At 38.1% G+C, this 17,015-nt stretch overlaps 1 long non-coding RNA gene across 1 annotated transcript; it reads right to left on the bottom strand.

Moving 5' to 3' along the window:
• Positions 1–5,430: 5,430 nt before the first annotated feature.
• On the bottom strand, positions 5,431–10,250 carry LOC120521771. The gene is made up of 3 exons (XR_005632189.1): positions 10,174–10,250; positions 7,880–7,919; positions 5,431–5,516 (listed from the first exon to the last, which is right to left on the bottom strand). It is a non-coding gene; the product is annotated as an uncharacterized LOC120521771 (long non-coding RNA).
• Positions 10,251–17,015: the final 6,765 nt, after the last annotated feature.

The following is a 17,015-nucleotide window of genomic DNA, read 5'->3' as shown; positions in this document are numbered from 1 at the left end:
CAAATGGGAATTCAGATCTACAGTGCAAAATACCAACAGATATTAGCAGTACAGACTTTATGAACTTCTTCAATGAGAAAATTAAAAATATAAGATCCCAGATCTCAGCATCACAGTACAAACCAAATACTAGCTTAGCAGACCCTGTCTCACATTGCATTCAGCACTTTAGTAATTTTAATCCTGTAACTGAGCAGGAAGTCTTAACTTTAATTTCTAAAATGAAGCCCACTACTTGTTCCCTAGATCCAGTGCCAACAAAACTAGTAAAAGTGCAATGGATGTTCTTGCAGGCCTATTCTAACCATTATCAATAGTTCATTATTGCATGGCACAGTACCTGATGCACTAAAAGTGTCAGTCATTAAACCTTTACTTAAAAAGTCAGACCTAGACCCACACATACTAAATAATTATAGGCCTATTTCAAATTTACCATTTCTCTCTAAAATACTAGAAAAAGTAGTCACCAGTCAGCTTCAGTCACACCTTACGCATTACAATTTATTTGAGAAATTCCAGTCTGGTTTCCGCACTGGTCATAGTACAGAAACAGCACTAACGTGGGTTGTAAATGACATTCTGATATCCTCTGATGAAGGAAATTCCTAATTATGTTGTTGGACTTAAGTGCAGCATTTGACACCACTGACCATTCTATTGTACTGCACAGGCTAGAAAATAAAGGTGGGCTTACAGGCACCGTGCTCGCTTGGTTTAGTTCTTATTTATCAAATCGATTCCAATATGTACAGAAATGTGCTGACAGTACTCCATCATTATACACAGAAGTTTAATATGGTGTCCGCAGGGCTCAGTACTGGGACCTTTACTGTTTTCACTTTACATGCTTCCACTGGGATCTCTCATTAGGAAACATAATGTTAATTTTCACTCATATGCAGATGACACCCAGTTATACCTTTCATTTAGATCAAATGAAGTTTCTCCGATGTTGTCTTTAATTAGTTGTGTTAGTAAATTAAAGGAGTGGATGAATGAGAACTACTTGTCTTTAAATACAGATAAAACAGAGATGTTAATTGTTGGAGGGAATGACGCTGATAACAACAATATTTTTCATCATTTGACTCAGTTGGAATCCCCATTAATTTTACTGAATCAGCCCACAATCTAGGAGTTATCTTTGACTCTAGTATGTCATTTATAGCACACAGTATAAAGTTGTCAAAATCATGTTTCTTCCATCTTAAAAATGTTGGGAAATTAAGGCGCTTTCTAAATAAACAGGATTCTGAGAAATTAATTCATGCATTTATTTCTAGTAGGATTGACTACTGCAATGCGGTGTTCACTGGATGTTCAAACTGTTCTTTATACAGCCTCCAGTTAATCCAAAATCCTGCTACAAGAATTATTACAAGAACAAGAAAATACAAACACATAACTCCAATTATAGAGTCGTTACACTAGCTCCCACTTAAGTTTAGGGCAGCTTTCAAAATCCTCCTTTTACCATATAAAGCATTAAATGGCCAAGGTCCGACTTACTTGTCTGAACTTATCATGACTTACAAACCAAAGGGCACATTAAGACCTCAAGATGCCGGTCTGCTTAGGATTCCAAGGATTAATAAAATAACAGTGGGAGGTCGAGCTTTTAGTTACAGGGCCCCTAAACTGTGGAATGGTCTGCCTGCTACTATAAGAGATGCCCCTTCGGTCTCAGCCTTTAAATCCCGGCTGAAGACTCACTACTTCAGTTTAGCATATCCTGACTAGAGCTGCTGATTAACTGTACAGACTGCATCTCTGTTGTTAGTCATTAGCACTAAAACATAAGTAACATGATCGTTATAATTTGTTACTAACCCTCACCTATTCTGTTTCTCTTCTCGGTACTCAAATGTGGCACTTGGTGCCACGGCCCACCTGCCAAGTTGTTTTGCCTGCCTAAGGTAAAGTCATCCCTGATGGAGGATCGCAGGAATCATGGGAAAGAGGGGTCCTATCATCAGATTGGCTGGCTGAGCGCTGTTTTAGCTGTGGAATGGCCAGATGAGGCAGCTTGATGGATGAGGTCTCCAAGACTATAAACAAATCCAAATCATATTATGTGATATCATCTACTGTTAAATTCTGCTCCATACTTCTAAAAATGTTTATTTTGTTCTGTTCTGTGTATTGTATTGTATAGACCCCCTTCTTTTTGGCACCCACTGCACGCCAAGCCAACCTGGAAAGGGGTCTCTCTTTAAACTGCCTTTCCTGAGGTTTCTTCTTTTCTTTTTTCCCTACAAAGGTTTTTTTGGGAGTTTTTCCTTGTCTTCTTAGAGAGTCAAGGCTGGGGGGCTGTCAAAAGACAGGGCCTGTTAAAGCCCATTGCGCCACTTCTTGTGTGATTTTGGGCTATACAAAAATAAATTGTATTGTATTGTAATAAAGATTTTGGCCCAGAATGATGTTAATTTGGTACACACCCAAAACATATGTATAGCCCAGTGAGGCAGGAACTCAATTGAAAAGTATGCAGGTTGGATCTTGCCATGGAAAAATTTTGGACAATTTCAAGTTAGACAGATGTGCTCGATAGAAGATTTTAAGTTGAATAATTGTATGCTTTGCACATTTGTAGTTTGAGTGAATTCTGTGCATAGCTGCCTTCCACTCCTTTTCTGAACTATTGAGTGAGAAATCCTTTTCCCACTGCACTCTGGGATATTTGAAAGGAAGGGACTTTTAAATGCTTTTACTGTATATATTTCTTCCATATTACAAATGAAGTTGTTTTCTAAATATGCTGGATACTGAGAAATTAATTCATGCATATATTTCTATTTGGATTGACTACTTCAATGAGGTGTTCACTTTATGTTCAAATTGTTCTTTATACAGCATCCAGATAATCCAAAATGTTGCTGCAAGAAATATTACAAGAACATAACTCTAGTTCTTAAATCCTTACACTGTCTCACAGTTAATTTTAGGGCAGATTTCAAAATCATCCTTTTAACATACAAAGCCTTAAATGGCCAAGGTCCAAGTTATCTATCTGAACTTATCATTATTTACACACCAGAGCACACATTAAGATCTCAAGATTCCAGTCTGCTTATGATTCCAAGAATTAATAAAATAACAGTGGGAGGTTGAGCTTTCAGTTACAAAGTCCTTAAACTGTGGGATGGTCTGCCTGCTACTATAAGAGATGCCCCTTCAGTGCCAGCTTTCAAATCCCGGCTGAAGACTCACTTCTTCATCTTAACATATCCTGACTAGAGCTGCTGATTAACTGTCTATACTGTATCTCTGTTATTAGTCATTAGCACTTAAATATAAGGAATATGATCGTTATAATTTGTTATTAACTTTCACCTATCCTTTTTCTCTTTTCTGTACTCAAATGTGGCACTTGGTGCCCCTGCCCTACTGCCAAGTTATCTGCCTGTCTAAAGAAAAGTCATCTGTGATGGAGGAGCACTAAAATCATCGGATAGAAGGGTCCTATCATCATTTTAGCTGGCCCAGCTCTGATTCAGCTGTGCAATGGCCAGTAGTGGGAAGACAGCTTGACGGCTGAGGTGTTCAGGACTCTGAACAAATCTGAATCAAATTTTGTGATATCATCTACCCTTGCATTTTGCTCCGTACTTAAAATATTATGATTCCACTATTATATTGAATTGAGGAATACTTGTGTTCTGTTCTATGTATTGTATTGTATTTATCCCCACCCACTGCATGCCCGACTTACCTGAAAAGAGACCTCTCTTCGAAATATCTTTCCCGAGATTTATTCCATTTATTTTTTCCTAAAAGGGTTTTTTGGTGGGGTTGGGGGGGGGAAGGGATGGGGAGGTTTCTTGTCTTCTTAGAGAGTCCAGGCTTGGGTGCTGTCAAAAGATGGCACATAACAGCACTCCTTGTGTGGTTTTAGGCTATACAAAATTAAATTGTACTGTATTGTATAATTAGTCAGCCACAAAACACATGGAAAGGAGGGTCATCTATATAGACATATATACATAATGATGCAAAGATAATGATTTAAAAACAACAAGAATATCCATACATTGGTGGTCCCAAACTTTTACCATTTCCTAATTAATGAGTTTACTGTGGTCCTGGGAACTCTCAAAGGCAGGAGCAAGTTCAAATAGACTGTAGCATGGCTGACTGGAATCCATGAAGATTCTGGTGCCTTTCTTTAGGCAGCGTGTATTAACCAAAGTAATGATGCTAAAGTGGGTTAGATCTGCTCATATTTTTCTTTTCTGGTTAACTGAACTTATTGCCACTGATTGATGTCTTTCTTAGTTGGTTTGGAGTGCATTATGGTAATCTAGTCAGCTAAAGACAAAATCTTGAATTAACTTCTCAGCATCTTGCAATGTTAGGAGAGGTGTAAGTTTTGAAATGTTTCTTACAATGCTGTCAGTTCTGTGGTTAGTCATTGTGTGTATGATATTTCCTCATTTAAGTCCATACCACAGTGGATTTCTAACTGGCTTTTAAACACTCAAGAATTTCATGTAATGACCAAAAGATAAAACCTTGAACCTTGTGGTATAAATGCTAATAGTCTTTAAAAGAGACTCTGTGAAGTGGCTAAGGTCATTAGAAAATGGTTTGCTTTTCCAACACACGTGTGTTATATATGTCCTGAACTGAAGAGAGCTGGGTGCCAGTAATATTTTATGCCAGCTTCACCAGTTTTTATGATGGCCTGCAGCCTTGGGCTGAGCAGGAGCCTTACCGTGATATAATGGTCCTATTCCAAAATGCTTGTTAAAGCTCAATTGGCAAATCTAAATCGGTGCTGCTGTCTGGTTTGTACATTTTCCCAGATATGGACTGTCACCCTATGAAGGAGTCAATGTTGTTGTGCATCTAATGCTGTCAGGATAGGTCGGCAGTAGTCAGCATTCCTCCATGGGGCTAATAGGATTTTACGTGAAAACCCTGGTGTTAGAAAACATTGCCAGTGGTGTCAGGCTACGCTGCCATTACTGTGATTGTGGTGGACTTGATATTGAATTTTATATCTGTTGGTTTAAATATTGTTGACAGAAGCATTAATGGTTTAAATGCTGATGGGTCCATTACAAATGTATCACTAAGTAGAGTAAAATTACACATGTACTCTGTGAAAGAGGGAAAAGAAATGAGAAAGAACATTTGGTCCAACAAACAGAGAATTACTGAAGCACAAGGAAGACACCAACACAGAAGATAAAAGGTGAACCTTAAAAGAGCAAAACCAAAACTGGAGAAATCTAGAAGAGCAAACAAAAACTGAACATTACTGAGGGAATATGAGTAAGAATTGCTTATTTTTACAGGAGCCATCCAATTTGCTTATTGGCAGACAATTGTCAGAAATCAAAAGAATTGCAGAGAGTCATCATGGTGGATTAACCAATTTGTGATGAATACCAGAGCTGGAGTGATGACAGAAGACACAAGGAATAGAAATGCATGACTGTTTTATTTTAATGGATCACACAATGTCTGTAGTGGTTACAGGCTTCAGCAGATGTAGCTCATCACTTCTCCTACAAAAAAAGAGATAAAAAGATAAATGACCAGACTGCAGTGAATGTAACAATTAAACGTTTACTCAGATGACTGCAGGAGGTCGTATGGTAAAGGTCTACAGTTGTCAGAAGAGGAAAACAAAGAGTTTATATGAATAATAAGACACAAGAGATTTTAACAAACATACGACACTAAATAACCAACAAAGACTTTTTTGGTTTTTTCATTTTTGGAGTTACATTTTGAAACAATAGGGAAAGAATTTAACTATTTGAATTAGAGTGAGGCATAGAAAACATGCAGGACAATGACAGAGTCCTATTTCACATATTACCTCTAATTATCGGGGCTTATGCAACAATAAAACTACAGTCTCTAAAAAAGAAGTTCATAAATTCTAAAAATGAATTATAAATATCAGACCCATAGAAGACTACAGTTAGTTTAAGGGGACGTAAATGAGGAGTGTACAGAAACAACTAAGGGAACGGCCTGGTTAATACTGTAAATGGACGGACAAGTCATAAATTAAAAAAGCACGGAAATTTACAACCGGTTGTTAGCTGTGTAGGCCACCATACCTTTGTCAGTCTGTGTGAAAACAAACAATGAGCACTGTAAGCGAACAGAACTTAAAAACAATTAATAACTGAAATGTTTTGAGTGCACATGTATTCATCCCCTTTGCTATGAAACCCCTAAATCAGATGTTGTCAAACCAATTCAGTTCAAAACTCACATTGTTAGTTTTTCAGGGTCCACTTGTGTGCCATCAGAGTGCCACATGATTTGTCACATGATGTCAGTATAAATAGACCTGTTCTGACAGGCCTCTGACTCTGCTACACCACTAAGCAAGCAACATGGAGACCAAGGAGCACTCCAAATATAGTAGGTCAGAGACAAAGTTGTGGAGAAGCAGAGATCAAAATTGGGTTATTAAAAATATTCCACGGAGCATCATTAAATCTATTATAGCAAAATAGAAAGAATAAGGCACCACTGCAAATTTGAGAAGAGAAGGCTACCCGTCAGAACTCACAGACTGGGCAAGGAAGACATTCATCAGAGATGCAACAAAGACACCAAGGGTAACACTGAAGGAGCTGCAAAGATTCACAGATAACCCCTCAAAAATCCATTTTATTTCCCCGTTGCAATGCAACAAAACACGGCAACACATACCAAGGGGAGGTGAGTACTTTCACAAGGCACTGTAGGTATCTTCTTGTAAAGCGAAATGTACTTCATCAGGTGTACATAGTAATTAGATTGATATTAAGAAGCAAGTGTCAAGAACATGAAACTACAAGACATGTAAGTTATGAAAAGTAAAAGGAATGTGTGAAACATTTTTCCCAACTGTAAGGCAGACAATTCAAAAAAGCACCCTAAGGCAGCAAATACACTCACATTTCTGTAATTAAGAATTTAATTGGAGTAAAGCAGCTGGAAGTTCTTTGCGGAGTGTATCTGCACACTTTGATTGCTGAATGACATGCTTGGCTTTTAAAATTTTAGGTGGCACAATAGTTAGCGGTTCTAGTTTTGTGATCCTGCATTCAAATGCTAACTTGGTTGCTATCAGTGCAGATTTTGCAGGTCCTCCCTGTGTTTGTTTAGGATTGTCTTCCACATCCCAAATGTGTGTTTTAAGTTCCTTGTTGATTCTCAGTTTGCCTCGGGTGGTTTGAGTATGTGTGAGTGGGCACTGCAATGGCATGGTGCCCATCCAGGGTCATCTTGTTCTTTGAACTCCGTGATGTCAGCAGAGACTCTGCCTCTCCAAGACCCTGAATTAAATGAATCAGAATTAAAAGTGTTATGTTGTGGCATTTACAGACCTTGGAATAACACTTGTTTAATATTGATGCTCAAATTAAAATGATTTGTTTAAAATAATTTGTTTTCCTGTGACAAACATGTTTTTCTGTTTTGCTGTTTTAATTAGCGCACTGCTGTCTGCAAAGTACATGTTTTAATAATAAGGGAGCTCCCTCTTTGTCTGAGATGTTCTCTCTACATTATACAAGATGAGTCAAAGGTTTTGTGACGCGTGCTTTATGCTGTCCACTTGAACTTTCCTTTATAGGATTTATCTCCTTGTGTATTACGCCAGCGTTTTATTGAAATAATTCTGGTAATGGAGTTTTTTTCTCCTTAGCTTGTTTTGTGGTTGCTTCGTGACCGACTGCTGTCTGAGTGCCAGTTAAGAATCTTGTGAAATTTACATGGCTACACAGACTTAGAGGAAATCATTACAAAACACATCATGTTCACTAATTCAGTGTTTCAAGGACTGACACTCCAGACTAGCACTGCTGTTCTCCTTTTAAAATTTTGTAAATGCTTAGGTGAACATCTTAAACATACAACTTACAATGTTTTCTGTTTGCAGAATCTGAGTAATCTGGACATGCCTGAAAAAGAGAAATATGCAACTGATGAGATGAGTAAGGCTTTGGACAAAAGTGTTCTTTAACAGTGATGGCTTCACTCAATAAGCAATAAATACTGAAAGAAAATGAAATTGAAAAATATGGAATTTCTGCTACTTATAGGATGAAGCTTTACTCTATTTTATTAAAACTATGGTGGCCAAAATGCTGTCATTGTCACCGACACTTTCAACTCTAAGGAATTCCCATCAGTCTCAGAGGTAGAACATACAATGAAATCGTCTGTCATCATGAAATGGCTGCCTTACCTTTTCCATGCTGATCCTCCCCTCAGGCTCTTCTCAAGAAGTGGCGTACCACTTGCCATGACTAGGAAGCCAAGCATACCTTCAATTGAATTAAATTGAACTGTAGGCCTGAACACCAACCTTCATAAGCCAGCTTCTAGAGAAGAGCTTTGCCTTCTGACACAGTTCTGTAAAGGTGACAATCTCACCTTTAAATTCAACACAGCCAAGGAAACGCTTGTGTACTTCATAAAGCAGGAGCTACACTCCCATCTACACTTGGCAGATATTGTGAAGCAGTCAATGACATTCACTTTTTCAGAGTCTCAATCACTGTGGACCAGACGGGGGGTACGACACATCTCAGCTCTCATCAAAAAGACTCACTGGTGCAGTTGTTTTCACAGATGACAAAAACTTCGGTACCTACTGCTTTGTCCCACAAGTTCAAAAGGTGCACAGTTCCATCTCTCCTGACCGGCTGTGTGACATTCTGTTAGGGCACCTGCTCAGCCCAGGGACACCAGGCACTACAAAGGGAGGTGAAGGTAGCTCTGAATATTAGTGGTGAACAGCTCCCTTTTGTCCAAGCCATCAATAACACATTCTGTCTTATACAGGTAAGTTTTAAAATCAAACACTGTTGTTCACTGTCGCTGTTCTTCTACTTCTGTTCAGAGCTATTAGTCCCACTTTATTAGATTTTGGGACAGTTTCTATGTGAAGGTCATACGGCTGCTCAATAGTCTCTCATATCTACATCTTCAGAAGTGTTTCTTATCTATCATATACTATTGTTTTCATGGTTCATCTTGTGTTCATTGTCTGTTGTATGTATTACTCTACTGCCACTCGTCTGTAGGAGAAACGTATTTACAAAATTCAATCAATTGTGTACTTCTTTGATCTGGTTATTGATGTGATGATATGGATGGTTATCTGGTGCAGGCTTTGAGCTGATGACACTGTGTTAGGTGCACCAGAAAAGAGAAAGTGGAGAGTAAGTTGGAAGAATGGAGAAGGAGTTTAGATATTAGAGGGTTGAAGATAAATAGGGCGAGGACAGAATATCTGAGGTTTATTGATAAAGAGGATTCAGAAGTTATGTTGCAGGGAAAGCTATTTACAAGAGAGCTCAAAATGGAGAATTAAATGCAGAGATAACTAAGAGTGCAGTTTGGATGCATCAAATGGAAGGTTTTAGGACAACAGTAAGAGTGCAGGAGAAGAAATTGTATGTTGAAGAAATGATAATGTTAAGATAGATGTGTGGAAATACTCAAAAAGGACAATGAAAAATGAGACAGACAATGGTACAACAAAAGTGGGAGAGACGATTAATAAGTACAGAAAATTCGGGTGAAGTTGTATGGAGAAGTGATGAGGAGAGATAATGGCTGTGTGGGAAAATGAGTGATGGGAATTGAAGATCGCAGGAAGAGAAAGCAAGGGAGGCCAAAGCAGAGATGGATGGATAAAGTAAAGGAAAAGGGCCTGACTGGTGAGGAGGTGAAGGACCAAGTTGTTTTGGAGAAGGTTGATCAGGCACATGGAGCACATGGATAGACGTGGGAAAAAATCAAGAGCAAGAAGAATAAATTGTGTGTACATGACTATAGACCTGAACTTCAGTGTAAACCTTCACAATGTTTTAAAAGCAGCAGACGGTTGCTTTTGTCCTTTGGTAAAATTTTATGTTTTTAATTTGTGTTTTAGAATATTCTGCTTGACATACCAATATCATTTAATTTGCTTTTAAGAAGAAATAAACATGAAACACCACTGTTGTTGAAGGCCAGTCCTACTGCTAATTTTAAAGATTTAGATGTAGACTAAAAGTTGAATTCTGTTTTCAGTCAGCATTGAGAGCCATTCAGTGTGCTATAATACTGTGTCTGATAGTCTGTCGTATTCGTGTATTTTAGAGTAAACTATCTGAAATGACCAGAAATATGGAATAGATCTCCTAGCAGAGCATTAATACTCACCACAGCTATTGCGACCAGCATAGCGAGGGTGGCAAGGAGGCAAACTGCTTTCTCAATGAACATGGTGATCGGCTCAGACGATGAGGTCTCAGGGGTGTCTGATGCACTTTTGTAAATTCAACTATGCAAATATTTCAAATAAAATTCAAAAATTCTGATCTCATTCATTTGCATTGGTGTGCAAGACAGACACTAAGCAAAACATTTGGCTCTTTGTCAATGATTGTTTTTAACATTTTAAGAGCCATTTGCACATAAACTTTTTTTTACTGATGGCCTAAAGGTAGTTTTATTAAGACACATGATTGTCACAGAAGAATAAAAAATAAAGAAATGAAGCATTCTGAGGTACTTATACCACGTCTAGTCTTTAAATGATCAAGAAAGACGGCAGAGACATCAAGAAAGGGTGAAATAAATTATAAAGAATAAAAAATAAGAACATTACTATGGGCTCAGTCCATTTAAGAAGGTCATGATAATGCAAGCAAAAAAAATGAAATACAAAGACTTGAAGGGATTAGTGAAGCAGCAAGACATGGAGACCAACAAACACAGAAGAGCAGCTGTATACTGGAGGAAAGCCGTTCCAGCTGGACTAATGCAGTTCAAGTCCTTTTTAGGTGCATATAATGTGCAAAGCACCTTTTAGGATAGCCATGTCTGACTGTCCGACTGCATGAAACAACTCGCCACCCTGTTGTGAAGCAAAGTTGTTGAAATCTAACAAACTTATTCCTCAAGGAAATTTTTCTGAACAGTTCAGTTTTTCTTAAGATATGTCGAGCAGACTGTACTGCACATAGTTTTGAAACTTGAAAATCTCCCATTGAATGGAAATAAAGGTTTTTTTAATTTTTCACAATCCTTCCCAAGCAAGCACAGCCATTGAATACACAATCACAATCCTCTTCTATTCTGTCTATCGTCCTGGTGAGGGTTGCCCACTGCCTCTCAACTCTGACTCTCTGATCAAAGTGAGACGCCTTCTTTTCATGTTGGATCCAGGAGTACTTCTGGTGCTACAGTATTGCACAGCGGAAGCATTTCAGGGTCAAAAAGATGTACTCCACTACAGGGAGGTCATCTGCTGGCAGCGTCTCCTGGTGGCAGCCAGGAACCCCAACAGGGCTACTCTTCAAAACTACTGGTTGCTCGCAATTCTGCTAGTATCTAAACTGGGACCATGGCAAAGAGGCACTACCAGTGTCACATATTGTACTGCTGGTTGAATGGTCCTTGTTAGATGAACTCCCCCATTTGATCCATTAGGCTTTATCCCTTTCACATCTATCTATCTATCTATCTATCTATCTATCTATCTATCTATCTATCTATCTATCTATCTTAAAATATATAGTTGAACTACAAAGATTTAAATTTTATTGCAAGATATGTCCACATTTATTTTGTATATTGCAATACATTTGAATTTTTTAAGGACTCGCCTGGCCCAAACATGCCCAGCTTTGGAAGGACTAACAGTTGTGAAGTGGAGAAGTTATACCTTCAACATCTTCTGCACATCCCATACTTTATCATATTAGAGGAGCTTCAAGAAGTTTCATGAATTTAAAATAGGATGATGGACAGTCACAGTCATATCAATCTATGCATATTAGATATTTTAAACTGTTCCAGTAAGAGGCCTTTGTGAGTTTCTTGTCAAGATGAACAGAAGTGCAGTTACATTCTGGGGAAACAGGAACATGAAGCAGCTCTTTAAGGGTATTTATTTAATTCTGCTTACCTAGCTGGGGATCTTATCCAACCTTGAGCTGCTGATAAAAGTGTCTGAAGCATTCACAGGGTTGTGAGAAGCTGCAAAAGGTCAGGCCACCCAGTGTGTGATTGTTCTCCTGTTTGGGTGAGATGGGGAGCTGATGCTGGAGGACACGTTCTCAGCTGATAAACAGTTCTATGTCTCTCTCTATCTGCATGTCTTTTCTTTGCTTCAGAGCACATCACTTGTAGGAGAAGAAGATGCTTAGGATCAGATTGATCATTGGCATCTTACTACTTCTGGTTGGCTTGAATAAAGATGTAAAGTTCCCATGTTGTATAATTTTGTTTATCTCTGCATATCTGCTGTTATTGATTTTAATGAAAATTAATATAAGTAAAAGCTTAAAACTCAATTCCTTTGTCTATTTCTTATTAGCACTGACAAAAGCCTGGATTGTCCAGTCCATGTCTAGCTAAGGTACTTTAAGGCCACTTGAAGATGCTGAGGTGAAGTCCTCCATTGATGGTGAAGCTGACTTGAAGTAAAGGTCTGGAAATGAAAGACACTCCCAGTCAGCAAGATGTCTGTCATTAGGGGTCCCACGGGTTACAAGACATACAGAGAGACAAATAAGAGCTTACAGGTAACTCAGTGGTTCTCAGCCTGTGGGGCGGGCCACCCTAGGGGGGCGTGAAGTAACATAAAGGGAGGTGCGAAAATTGTGAAAAAAAGAAAACCAAACCAAATTAACTTAAACTATATTCTGATAATAGAACAATAAATACAGAGTTAGATAAATATTGATAAAAGTTAAGTAGGTATAATAATATATACATCTACATTTCAAAAGAATGTTAGGGGGGGCGAGATTAAAACTGTTATGAAAACTCGGGTCGCAAATACTTAAAGACTGAGAAACGCTGAGGTAACTGGTATTGACCTTTCTTCATATCCACCACTTACAAAGAGAACATAAGAGGTCAGTTGGTATCATTTGTGTTAGGTGGACTAATAGAAACATTAATCAGTCTGTTTGTTGAATTTCAAATTAAAGATCACTCACAAAGAAAAAAAAAAGAATTAATTAAACTGGCCATCTATCAGTTCAAGAAACAATAAAGGCAAAAAGAAAAAAAACTCTACCCCTTAGATCAAGCTTCATAGAAACGATGCAGAGTGAGGTCTGTTGGTTCAAGTTTTAACACTCACAGCAGAGCCCGGGCAGCCTTGAGGTGAACTGCAATGGTGGCTAACATGGTACTCGGACATGGGGCACAAGTGTTTTAGGATTTATTTTATTTATTGTGCAGATAGTAATAAGATTGAAAAAAACTCAAGGGTGTGAGAGAAAGAAGAAGTTACTGAATTTGCATCAGCCTACACTGTGGCTATTCCATGGAATATTTAGATCTTTTATTTCAATATTGCTAATTTTCATTGTGTCATTAAAGACCTGAAGCCAGTTTTGTGAAGCCGCACCTTTTAAATTTTATTATTCGTAGTGTTATTCAGGATCACACTCCTAGACTATTTACATATATTTTTTATAACTGCAGCTCTACAGAGTTAAGTGACCCCCTCAGGACCACAAACTGAAGTAAACACATTAAATGTCTTGTGGGTATTAACTAGATAGAGGATTTGACCCCACAGCTCTTAAAGATGGACTTTTGTTAACTTGAAGAAATTAAAAGTTGCATACAGTGCAGACAACTCAATGTTCTTGGTTTTCTGACTGACTTTATTAACCCATTGTACACCTGATAAGGGAATTCAGGACAAGTTGTGGTGTCAGGACTGGCATAGCTGGACTACTGATGTGACTTTAGTTAGGAAACTCTGACAGTGCAACTGTGACGATGAGACCACTGAAGTTAGTCATTTTATTCATGGGATTTCACTGAGATATCAGAATTCATACTCTTAAAAAAATAAATTAATACATAGAAACTAGCACCTTGTAGTCCACATAAGTATGGGGTGCCATTTGCAAAATGGTGTACTTGCTTCTTTACAATCATTTATTGTACATTTACAGGATGGCAAATGTAAAAATGTTCTCTTTTACTCAAATGTGTGCATTTTTGAGGTGTAAAATCTGAAATCACTTGTTTAAATTGCAAATATTTAACATAAATGGTGAATCTCTCTGCTAAAAGCTTAGTGTTGAAATTAAATGCTAGAAATTTAACATAGTTTCTATATGTCTCTACTAAATGATAAATGTTGCACTTAAATGATACATTTCACACTTAAATGCTACATAAGTGCACTAAATAATAAATCTCTAACATAAATGGCTAATCACGGGTGTCAAACTCCGGTCCTGGAGGGCCGCAGTGGCTGCAGGTTTTCATTCTATCTATCTTCTTAATTAACTTCTTTTGTCTCAGTTTTATTTAACTTGACTCAGGCCCCTTTGTTGTTTCTTTTTCCTTTATTAGCTGCCAAACAATAACGAGCCACAAAACAAGCCACCACATCACCAGCTCACCTGTGTCCATCACACAGTATCTGAAAATAAAGAAAGGTGAAGGTCTCAATAAGGCTGATCTCTCAGGTCACCAAACATTTTGACAGTGTTCTTAGAAAAAGAAAAATCAACAGTTTTGGAAATTATTGCTGTGGCAGAATGAGAGCAGCAACAAGCCATGGAATTAAATAACGGGTTTAATTGAAAGCAAGAATTGGCTTCTCATTCAGAAACTGGTTGGAGTGAAATTGGTTGGAGTTTGAAGCCCCAATTTAGCTGGTCGTCTGTTTTGGCTGCCATTTAATGAAAATAAGAGTCCATTCAGAGCCCTGAATCCATAAAAACAGGGCTATTAAAATGAAGGGAACAATAATTAAATTACAGCGGTTCACTGAAAATAAGACCTACTCCGAAAGTAAGCCCTGGCATGATTTTCAGTCATTTCTGTAACATATATCCTAACCCAAAAATAAGCCCTAGTCAAGATCATCAGCTGAAAATGAAGGTGCCTAAGGCCAGGTTTATACTTCACGAGATGCGACACGTGTGCCTGAAACAGCCATTAAATTCCAAGGACACTTTGCCACAATATCTCTGAACAGGATGTTTAATGATTACATCCATCAATCCGGGGATGTGCCCATTCCAGCAAGCATTGGGTGCAAGACACAAACAAAATCCCTGGATGAGGCATAAGCTCATCGCAAGGTGAACACAAGCACACACACACACTAACGTCATTTTAGTGTCACCAAGTCCCCAAGCCTTCATGTCTTTCAGTGGAAAACTGAGCCCAACTGTGGAAACCCATCAGGAAAAACATGCAAACTCCAGGCAGGGATCATAAGTGACATCACTCACTATTGCAAGGCAGCAATGCTACTGCTCTGCCACCGTGCCACCCCATATGTGTAACTATTAACAGTATTCATTATTTAAACAAAGTTAACAATTTATCTGTAAATGTAACATACCAACAGTTGGAAAACTTTGTCATCATATGTAACAATGTGAGAGAGCAACAGAGGGGAGGTTCCAGTCCCATCTGAGGATATCAATGGTGTATCTCCCACCAAACTCTTCATTCCTCAATGCCATCAAAGAGTTTTTTTCAGAATGTTGTTGGAATGTTTATGACTATAATTCATATTTTCAGGTCGTGCTCATTAAGGCCATGGATACAGTCTGTGATGACATCAATGCAGAGGCACGCCAGGCTTGATTTTGTCACACAAAGCTTTTTCAACTAAGGTGTCTTGCAAAGAATGATATTAGGTGTGATGTAGATGAGAATCTGTAGCCTAATGGAAATGACAGGCAGGGCCGTCTCAGTCCTCTAATCATCCTCATTGCTCTTCTCTTGATAATTTAAGGACATGTTGTTTGATTGAATTAATAGCTCAGATGTAGACATTACCCTTTCCTGTGGAGATCTGGGGAGTCGGACAATTTACATTCTTCATCAAATTTACAAATAAGATCAGTTCAGTCTGTTCTAAATTAATACAGTAAGTTTCCTTTTATCTTTTATGTGTGATTTCAATATATCCCAAAGGGTTGATTACAAAAAAAAAATAATTCATTTGTGAAAGTACATATTTGAAAGAGCCATTATTTACTATTTATCTCTAAATCAGGAGGATTTGTTATTCTGAATGACATAAAAAGGGGAGTCTGGACAGATGGAAGGACAATCGTGGACATCAAAGAAGAGTCAGGGAACAAGCCAGGTCATCCATTTTTATCTTAAAGTAAATGAAAACAAACAAAAAAATGCTAAATGATGTTACAGGAAATTAAATGAAAACAAAAACAAGTCTTCATGATGCTCTTTAAAAGTATTTAACTCAGTAGAGCAGGGATTTGTTGGGAGCTCCATGCAGCTGCTAGTTCAGGCTTGAAATGAGATATGTTTTTCTGGGGTGTCCACTCTTTTATTGTTGTCCAACAGGTAGGAGTGAAGTCATTTGCCCTTGCAGTAGGTGACCAAATTGATGACAATGTTAGTGACTGCACCCTCTCTCATCCTGGAATGGTATCGCTTGCTACCAATAAACCTGGAAGATGATCCTCCTATGTCAGGGGTCCTCAATCACGGTCCTGGAGAGCCGCAGTGGCTGCAGGTTTTTGCTCCAACCCAGTTGCTTAATAAAAAGCACTTATTGCTAAAGTAACACTTCTGCTTCGCTTTAGTGATTTTGAGCCCTTATTGCTTAATTTTGTCTTAAACAGCTATTTTAATTGCTCCTTATTATCAATAACATGCAAATGACAAGAGAGAGCAGCATTTCTCCATTTAGCTTATTTACATTTACACCTGTGTGTATTTATCTGCACTATTGGGTTTAATTAAATACTTGGAAGAAAAATGAAGAGAAAAAAGTGAAGGACTGAGAATTACTCGTCCATTTTAGCCTTCAAATCATTTGAATGATAGAAAGGGAAAGAAAATCTAGGATATGAGAATGACCTGACATAGCAGAGTTAATTTAATTTCATAGCTTGTTAGTGCTTTATTGGCAAGAATTGCTTTCTAATTAAGCAACCAGGTCAGAACAAAATCCTGCAGCCACTGCGGCTCTCCAGGACTGGGATTGAGGACCCCTGTCCTATGTGAATGCATGAGAACAGCAAAGATTCAAC

The sequence above is a fragment of the Polypterus senegalus genome, unplaced genomic scaffold, assembly GCF_016835505.1.
Source record: "Polypterus senegalus isolate Bchr_013 unplaced genomic scaffold, ASM1683550v1 scaffold_4845, whole genome shotgun sequence".
Classification (NCBI taxonomy): Eukaryota; Metazoa; Chordata; class Cladistia; order Polypteriformes; family Polypteridae; genus Polypterus; species Polypterus senegalus.
Note: the sequence above shows the minus strand (reverse complement) of the source record. Positions and strands in the feature narration are given on the sequence as shown.